The 7500-nt window shown below is 54.6% G+C and overlaps 3 non-coding genes across 3 annotated transcripts in view; all 3 read right to left on the bottom strand.

Annotated features, from left to right (window-relative positions):
* Positions 1-1023, bottom strand: part of LOC126317909 (large subunit ribosomal RNA) — a 4222-nt gene extending 3199 nt beyond the window's left edge. The window contains exon 1 of the ribosomal RNA XR_007557016.1: positions 1-1023. This exon is cut by the window's left edge and continues 3199 nt beyond it. This is a non-coding gene — a ribosomal RNA (large subunit ribosomal RNA).
* Positions 1024-1211: 188 nt separating this feature from the next.
* LOC126317825 (5.8S ribosomal RNA) lies at positions 1212-1366 on the bottom strand. The gene has a single exon (XR_007556939.1). It is a non-coding gene; the product is annotated as a 5.8S ribosomal RNA (ribosomal RNA).
* Positions 1367-1734: 368 nt separating this feature from the next.
* LOC126317862 (small subunit ribosomal RNA) lies at positions 1735-3627 on the bottom strand. Its single transcript, XR_007556973.1, has one exon. It is a non-coding gene; the product is annotated as a small subunit ribosomal RNA (ribosomal RNA).
* Positions 3628-7500: the final 3873 nt, after the last annotated feature.

The raw sequence follows: 7500 nt of genomic DNA, 5'->3' as shown, positions 1-7500 counted from the left end.
GCCCGCGCAAGGCGAGACCTTCACTTTCATTACGCCTTTAGGTTTCGTACAGCCCAATGACTCGCGCACATGTTAGACTCCTTGGTCCGTGTTTCAAGACGGGTCGTGAAATTGTCCAAAGCTGAAGCGCCGCTGACGGGAGCGATTATTCCGCCCGAGAGCATCCCGAGCCAACAGCGGCGCGGGTCCGGGGCCGGGCCAGGTAGGTCCGTCATCCGGGAAGAACCGCGCGCGCTTGCCGGGAGCCCGAGCGCCCAAAGGGGCGAATCGACTCCTCCAGATATACCGCCGAGCAGCCAGCCAGGACACCGGGGCTCTGCCCAACAGACGCGAACCGAGGCCCGCGGAAGGACAGGCTGCGCACCCGGGCCGTAGGCCGGCACCCAGCGGGTCGCGACGTCCTACTAGGGGAGAAGTGCGGCCCACCGCACACCGGAACGGCCCCACCCCGCGGCGAGTGGAAAGGCAACCGGACACGACCCCGCCGCGGATTGCTCCGCGCGGGCGGCCGGCCCCATCTGCCGAGGGCGGGGGCCAGTGGCCGGATGGGCGTGAATCTCACCCGTTCGACCTTTCGGACTTCTCACGTTTACCCCAGAACGGTTTCACGTACTTTTGAACTCTCTCTTCAAAGTTCTTTTCAACTTTCCCTCACGGTACTTGTTCGCTATCGGTCTCGTGGTCATATTTAGTCTCAGATGGAGTTTACCACCCACTTGGAGCTGCACTCTCAAGCAACCCGACTCGAAGGAGAGGTCCCGCCGACGCTCGCACCGGCCGCTACGGGCCTGGCACCCTCTACGGGCCGTGGCCTCATTCAAGTTGGACTTGGGCTCGGCGCGAGGCGTCGGGGTAGTGGACCCTCCCAAACACCACATGCCACGACAGGCGGCAGCCTGCGGGGTTCGGTGCTGGACTCTTCCCTGTTCGCTCGCCGCTACTGGGGGAATCCTTGTTAGTTTCTTTTCCTCCGCTTAGTAATATGCTTAAATTCAGCGGGTAGTCTCGCCTGCTCTGAGGTCGTTGTACGAGGTGTCGCACGCCACACCGCCAGCCGGCTGTGCACGCTACCGAGAAAGTACCGGTATGCGAACCGCCAGGCGACGGGCGCGCATCGCACGTTTAAGGAGACGCGGCCGGCCACACAGGCGACCACGACACTCCCACGTCTCCGAAGCGGGACAAACGCCGCGCGCTTCAGTATACGTAGCCGACCCTCAGCCAGACGTGGCCCGGGAACGGAATCCATGGACCGCAATGTGCGTTCGAAACGTCGATGTTCATGTGTCCTGCAGTTCACATGTCGACGCGCAATTTGCTGCGTTCTTCATCGACCCACGAGCCGAGTGATCCACCGTCCTGGGTGATCTTTTCCTTTTCAGTCTCCCACTGTCTCTTTCAAGACAGTAGCATTTGCGGGACTGAGGCGTCTGACGGCCCCTGTTCCACTATTTTTTTTTGTGTCCAACGGCCTCACAGCCGATGGGCGTCGTACGGCTCCACACCGGAGCGGACAGGCACTCGGGCGAACGTCATTCAAAACCGGCGCCAGGCGCCAGGTACCGCAGGCCAGCCGCTCCAGAGCTTCAGCGCTCGTACCACACAACAACAACACTTCCGCTAGTTTTGAGAGGCACGCGTGGTTCCGCACGCGGCGCACGGCCACTGCCGTACAGGTAGCGTGTTGCGCGACACGACACGACACGCACATCGAAAGACATGCAGTCTAGTCGGTAATGATCCTTCCGCAGGTTCACCTACGGAAACCTTGTTACGACTTTTACTTCCTCTAAATGATCAAGTTTGGTCATCTTTCCGGTAGCATCGGCAACGACAGAGTCGATGCCGCGTACCAGTCCGAAGACCTCACTAAATCATTCAATCGGTAGTAGCGACGGGCGGTGTGTACAAAGGGCAGGGACGTAATCAACGCGAGCTTATGACTCGCGCTTACTGGGAATTCCTCGTTCATGGGGAACAATTGCAAGCCCCAATCCCTAGCACGAAGGAGGTTCAGCGGGTTACCCCGACCTTTCGGCCTAGGAAGACACGCTGATTCCTTCAGTGTAGCGCGCGTGCGGCCCAGAACATCTAAGGGCATCACAGACCTGTTATTGCTCAATCTCGTGCGGCTAGAAGCCGCCTGTCCCTCTAAGAAGAAAAGTAATCGCTGACAGCACGAAGGATGTCACGCGACTAGTTAGCAGGCTAGAGTCTCGTTCGTTATCGGAATTAACCAGACAAATCGCTCCACCAACTAAGAACGGCCATGCACCACCACCCACCGAATCAAGAAAGAGCTATCAATCTGTCAATCCTTCCGGTGTCCGGGCCTGGTGAGGTTTCCCGTGTTGAGTCAAATTAAGCCGCAGGCTCCACTCCTGGTGGTGCCCTTCCGTCAATTCCTTTAAGTTTCAGCTTTGCAACCATACTTCCCCCGGAACCCAAAAGCTTTGGTTTCCCGGAGGCTGCCCGCCGAGTCATCGGAGGAACTGCGGCGGATCGCTGGCTGGCATCGTTTATGGTTAGAACTAGGGCGGTATCTGATCGCCTTCGAACCTCTAACTTTCGTTCTTGATTAATGAAAACATACTTGGCAAATGCTTTCGCTTCTGTTCGTCTTGCGACGATCCAAGAATTTCACCTCTAACGTCGCAATACGAATGCCCCCGCCTGTCCCTATTAATCATTACCTCGGGTTCCGAAAACCAACAAAATAGAACCGAGGTCCTATTCCATTATTCCATGCACACAGTATTCAGGCGGGCTTGCCTGCTTTAAGCACTCTAATTTGTTCAAAGTAAACGTGCCGGCCCACCGAGACACTCAACAAAGAGCACCCTGGTAGGATTTAAACGGGGTCCGCCTCGGGACGCGAAAGCACCCCTTCGGCTCGCCCCACCGGCAGGACGTCCCACGATACATGCCAGTTAAACACCGACGGGCGGTGAACCAACAGCGTGGGACACAAATCCAACTACGAGCTTTTTAACCGCAACAACTTTAATATACGCTATTGGAGCTGGAATTACCGCGGCTGCTGGCACCAGACTTGCCCTCCAATAGATACTCGTTAAAGGATTTAAAGTGTACTCATTCCGATTACGGGGCCTCGGATGAGTCCCGTATCGTTATTTTTCGTCACTACCTCCCCGTGCCGGGAGTGGGTAATTTGCGCGCCTGCTGCCTTCCTTGGATGTGGTAGCCGTTTCTCAGGCTCCCTCTCCGGAATCGAACCCTGATTCCCCGTTACCCGTTACAACCATGGTAGGCGCAGAACCTACCATCGACAGTTGATAAGGCAGACATTTGAAAGATGCGTCGCCGGTACGAGGACCGTGCGATCAGCCCAAAGTTATTCAGAGTCACCAAGGCAAACGGACCAGACAAGCCAATCCGATTGGTTTTGATCTAATAAAAGCGTCCCTTCCATCTCTGGTCGGGACTCTGTTTGCATGTATTAGCTCTAGAATTACCACAGTTATCCAAGTAACGTGGGTACGATCTAAGGAACCATAACTGATTTAATGAGCCATTCGCGGTTTCACCTTAATGCGGCTTGTACTGAGACATGCATGGCTTAATCTTTGAGACAAGCATATGACTACTGGCAGGATCAACCAGGGAGCTGCGTCAACTAGAGCTGAGCAGCCGGCCGCCCGGGAGTGTGTCCCGGGGGCCCGCGCGAACACGCAAGCGTCCGCTCAATTATTCTGCAAACAGGAGGAGGCCGAGCTCCCCTGCACGATACACCTCGAAACCCTCTCAGGTCCCGGCGGCGCGCAGCGCCGTCCTAGGTACTTGGTCGGTTTCGAGAGAGGCGCAATCGCCCGGAGTTAGGCGAGTAGACGGTTTTAGTGCGAACACCCTTGCTCCCAACTGAGCTTGCCGCTGCCGACAGAGGCCCGGGAGCGTGCTGTCGTGGCATTGCCGGCGGGAGACAACACGCGCCACCTATGGTGACCGGCAGCTCCAACGCCAGCGCCACACAAGGGCAAAGCCCCACTTGGGTGCAGAAGCGAACTCTCCCAGCACAGCGCACGCGCCAACACGTCCGCACAACTGCGATACAAACCACCTGCGAGAACCGCTGGGGCGACCGAGCAGCAGACGGCGTCGCGGCGCCGAGTGCCAGGCGGCGGCGCATCCTCAACGCACACAGTCCTCAATCAGACCAGCACACTGCAGATGTCCACCGCGCTTCGCACCGGGCTCGGCTGAACCAACTTTGGCCGCCAGGCGCCGCGTGCAGGGTGCGCCGCAGCGTAGCTGCGCCGCCTGCCGAGCCCGTCGGCTGGCGCTCCTGCCACTCGGCGCCCCCCACCAGCCGCCTGTTGCGCGTGCGCCCACGCAGCGCGCGGCCAACACGCCGGGCGGCCCCCCTTCACCGGCCGGGAACAGTCCCACCAAGCCACCGCCGCGTATCGCTTCATACCCACATGGGCCTAGTCACGTGTGTGGATGTGGCGGGTACCGCTGAAACAACCGGTTAATAGCTGTACCGATCGTCGCCATCACAGATTCACCTCCAGCGTGAACAACCGCTCAACAACGGATTTCCAGTTCATTTGCGTATCTTGGGCAGTAAACGTAGATGTCCACCTACATTTGCGAATTCAACAATTCTTGCATGCCAGGATGTCATGTGTCACGACACGCTACATCAGACCACATACACACTGCGACATGTGCAGAAGAGAACACGTGGAAGGTGGCCCGCGCACGTATGCGATGTCCCTTCCGCGATCCACTGTCAACCGGCATCTGCGGCATGTCCCAGATATGGAACGCGGTCCACCAGGGTAGCACTTTGTGTGAGGCAATACGACAAAGTCGGAATACACGCGTCACTACATCACACGGCTCACGCTGACCTGACCTGACTCACCGCACCACCACCCCCAGCGACCCAGGGTGACATACAATGCGTTCGTACGTTCCTCCCACACGCCTCTACGGCGTACCACAGTGCAACCTAGCTGTTATTGGGAGACGAGACAAGTAGCATCGAGCACAACATATGGAAATTGAGATTCGACACCGTTGGGCACAGCCAGCGTACGGTCACACGTATCACACTACTTCACTCTGTACGTAACTACCGATGATCGGTACAGCGTGTGGGTTACGCGTACGACATCAGCGGACAATGGACACAGACCATACCACGACGTACACTGAGGGCGTCGACATCTGAACGCAACTGAACAGCTGCGAGGCTCATTTAACACTCAAACGCCAGACCGACCAGCTTGAGAGGACGGAGACACAAAGAGAGGGGCAGAGGGGGGGGGGGCGATATAGTCCTATTGCAGTACAATTGACAGTGGATAGCGGGAATATGTGGAAAGTAAGCAACACTCGCAAGACATCTACATGAGGATAACAACGACACCAGAGATTCCGAGCAGTGAACTATGTTAGGCAAAGGGACAACGTGGGTTAGGTTAAGGGACAACGTGGGTTAGGTTAAGGGACAACGTGGGTTAGGTTAAGGGACAACGTGGGTTAGGTTAAGGGACAACGTGGGTTAGGTTAAGGGACAACGTGGGTTAGGTTAAGGGACAACGTGGGTTAGGTTAAGGGACAACGTGGGTTAGGTTAAGGGACAACGTGGGTTAGGTTAAGGGACAACGTGGGTTAGGTTAAGGGACAACGTGGGTTAGGTTAAGGGACAACGTGGGTTAGGTTAAGGGACAACGTGGGTTAGGTTAAGGGACAACGTGGGTTAGGTTAAGGGACAACGTGGGTTAGGTTAAGGGACAACGTGGGTTAGGTTAAGGGACAACGTGGGTTAGGTTAAGGGACAACGTGGGTTAGGTTAAGGGACAAATTGAGTTAGGTTAAGGGACAAATTGAGTTAGGTTAAGGGACAAATTGAGTTAGGTTAAGGGACAAATTGAGTTAGGTTAAGGGACAAATTGAGTTAGGTTAAGGGACAAATTGAGTTAGGTTAAGGGACAAATTGAGTTAGGTTAAGGGACAAATTGAGTTAGGTTAAGGGACAACGTGGGTTAGGTTAAGGGACAAATTGAGTTAGGTTAAGGGACAAATTGAGTTAGGTTAAGGGACAAATTGAGTTAGGTTAAGGGACAAATTGAGTTAGGTTAAGGGACAAATTGAGTTAGGTTAAGGGACAAATTGAGTTAGGTTAAGGGACAAATTGAGTTAGGTTAAGGGACAAATTGAGTTAGGTTAAGGGACAAATTGAGTTAGGTTAAGGGACAAATTGAGTTAGGTTAAGGGACAAATTGAGTTAGGTTAAGGGATAATCTGGTACAACCACAGTTAGGTTAAGCGATAATCTGGTACAGCCACAGTTAGGTTAAGCGATAATCTGGTACAGCCACAGTTAGGTTAAGCGATAATCTGGTACAGCCACAGTTAGGTTAAGCGATAATCTGGTACAGCCACAGTTAGGTTAAGCGATAATCTGGTACAGCCACAGTTAGGTTAAGCGATAATCTGGTACAGCCACAGTTAGGTTAAGCGATAATCTGGTACAGCCACAGTTAGGTTAAGCGATAATCTGGTAAAACCACAGTTAGGTTAAGCGATAATCTGGTAAAACCACAGTTAGGTTAAGCGATAAAGTTGGTTAAATTTGGTATTGTGTGGGAAGGGGGCAGAGAGGGGGGGGGGTGGATAGTGGTGGCAGTACGCGGATGCCTGAGTCACCGTCAGATACGTCACGTCGGTTCGATGCTTGTAGCAAGAGGCTGGCGGGTCTGTGTCTCTCACTTCTGCAATTTTTCATGTGGTATAACACGAGGGCGGGTGGTGATATTTGGTGCCCCTCTGTGTAGGATGTGTGTTGGTGGTGTTGGTTTATCTGAGCAATGGTAGTTGTCGGAGGAGTGTGGTATTGTGCTTTTATAGGTGGACCTACTGGTCTGGTTATCATAGTGTCGACGGTGCAATGTGGCAGAGAGGGTGCACTCGACATTGTCGCATTCCAGATGTTTACGTATTGTGTGTCTCCGTTGCAGGCCGAGAGTAGTGCATGTTCGAGTGTCTGGCTGACGTGCGATTCACGTTGTGTGCCCAGTCTTACAGCACGTATAGGGACATTCGCATAAATCATCTATATGTGGCCTTGCATCATTTACTAAGCAGTGCCGTGAGACGACCGAACTATTAGGAAAGTACTGATGTACCGCATAATGTTTACCTTCCACCACACGGCGAGTATCGACTGTGCCCAGCGTTGCCACCGCAGGCAGCGGTCACCGTCACCATTGTGCGGCGGAACGGAACATCTATATCCTCAGAGGAGCACTCTTTGCCGCCGGGCGTCAGGTCTCGCGGCCTGCCGGCCAGCGCCCATGACGAACTTACTGCATGTATAGGGACAGCGGGAATTTGGCATACTTGATATAACTCTTCATGAGACGCAAGATATAGGGGTGGATTGCAACTTACGACTGCGAGAAAAGTCCGCCGTTCATCCGCTGGAGTTGCGATTTCGGCGGGGCACGTACGGTCGCGGGTGGAGCACTT

Source organism: Schistocerca gregaria, unplaced genomic scaffold (genome assembly GCF_023897955.1).
Source record: "Schistocerca gregaria isolate iqSchGreg1 unplaced genomic scaffold, iqSchGreg1.2 ptg000649l, whole genome shotgun sequence".
NCBI lineage: Eukaryota > Metazoa > Arthropoda > Insecta > Orthoptera > Acrididae > Schistocerca > Schistocerca gregaria.
This window is presented reverse-complemented; position numbering and strand designations above follow the sequence as displayed.